General features: G+C 37.0%; 1 long non-coding RNA gene across 1 annotated transcript; it reads right to left on the bottom strand.

Annotated features, from left to right (window-relative positions):
- On the bottom strand, positions 1-1,201 carry LOC102311493. The gene is made up of 3 exons (XR_318032.3): positions 1,080-1,201; positions 356-430; positions 1-112 (listed from the first exon to the last, which is right to left on the bottom strand). It is a non-coding gene; the product is annotated as an uncharacterized LOC102311493 (long non-coding RNA).
- Positions 1,202-1,642: the final 441 nt, after the last annotated feature.

Here is a 1,642-nt window from a genome sequence, read left to right as displayed (position 1 = left end):
TCTTTGGGTCTGAAGCTACATGGGATTTGCAAACAAGATCCACTCAGTGCTTCCAGCTTCTTTGATGCATTTATGAAGACTGCTGCTTCATCAGGACAATCAGCCAAAGTACCTGTAAATACAACTGAATAATTATTACATTAACACCCTCATTATTCTTCTTTAAACATTATTAAATGTTCATCAAACTACACTTATACATCCTAGTAAGTCACTGAGATTTTCACATGTAAAGTTTTAACAGATATTCCTGAGGTGACAGCCATTTATCCTCCACCATTTAAAAAGTTGGATTCATTGTAAAAACTCAGAGTAACAAACATTAAAGACAGTGATCATATATAAAACAGCTCACCTGAAAGAAAGAGGACAATCAGTAACATGCCAACTGTCATCATGTTCAGATTGAAGTTCAGTGGAGCTGTGTGCACTGAAAAACAATAACAAAACACAGAAAACTGAATTCATACAGATAACAAAACATCAATAAATACCCACTTAACATGTTGATGCTGAATAGCCATCAGCTGACCCTCTTTTGTTTCTTGTCTTGGTTGAAAAACAGCTTCAAAATCAAACTTCTGCCGACACCAAAATAGCACAGCAGTAAGTTTAATGTCTGCTGAACATGTTTTTGTAACTTTGCTTGGATGTTACTGAAAATAAATCTTTATGCTGGTGGTGTTTGTGACAGTGGCTGCATTAAGGTGCATGAAACTGGATTTTTAAAAAAAGTTTTCTACATACATGTAAAGTTCACCATTAAACAAAAGGCCCGATTAATAAAAAGGCCCAGAATCTGCATGTAGATAATCAATAATGATTTTAAAGTGTTTATCTTTAGACAAACAACCATTTAGTAACCAAACCAGTTGTGAATCAAATGTATTTTTTTTAAAAAGACATGTGTTTCCCTGCTTTCAATATATACTGCAGTCATAAATGTCTCTTCCTCTGAAATAATACTACTGTTTTAAACATGATTTCTGGCTAACGATACTGTGTATCTGTATTAGATGAATTACAAATTTTAAATTTAATTTAAGAAGGAAAAAACCAAACACGAAAGGATCTCTTACCTAAGGAGCTCAAGTGAAGTCTTGTAACTGTAGAATGAAATGAAGCAGAATTACAATAAAACATGAACTAGTTGCTGCCAATGTCAGAAGAAGAACTAATGAAACACCCAAAGACTAAAACAATGTAAAAAGTTTCTTGTCCTTCCTGATTATGTTCAGCAAAAGAGGAAGTTACTGCAGCAGTCTTTTTTTCTGCCACTCACTTGTAAGTTTAACCTTTTAACAGAACTGCACAAAAAGTAACAGACAACGTACATGCTGTTTAGAAAAGTGCAGTTTTTTTGGGATGCAAAGTGAAATATGTTCTTATAAATTAAGAACAGTAGCGGTTATTGATACGGGCGACACGGGGCAGCATCGTGGTGGGGGGCGGCATCACGGGCATCAGCAAAAAAACAAAAATAAATTGCTCGTACTCATTCTGCCCCGACATCAGCCAGCGCATATTGGGAATGTCATAGGCACCTATTGGTTTTCTATCGCCCATTTGCTGGGAGTAAGGGCGCCCTCCGTTTGCGAGGTGCGCCTGCTGCTTGCGGCACAGGGAGGAGAGGGCGGGGCGG

This window comes from Haplochromis burtoni, unplaced genomic scaffold (genome assembly GCF_018398535.1).
Source record: "Haplochromis burtoni strain Fernald_Lab_line unplaced genomic scaffold, NCSU_Asbu1 Contig_911, whole genome shotgun sequence".
Taxonomy (NCBI): Eukaryota; Metazoa; Chordata; class Actinopteri; order Cichliformes; family Cichlidae; genus Haplochromis; species Haplochromis burtoni.
The sequence above is the reverse complement of the archived record's forward strand: the minus strand, read 5'-3'. Positions and strand labels throughout refer to the sequence as shown.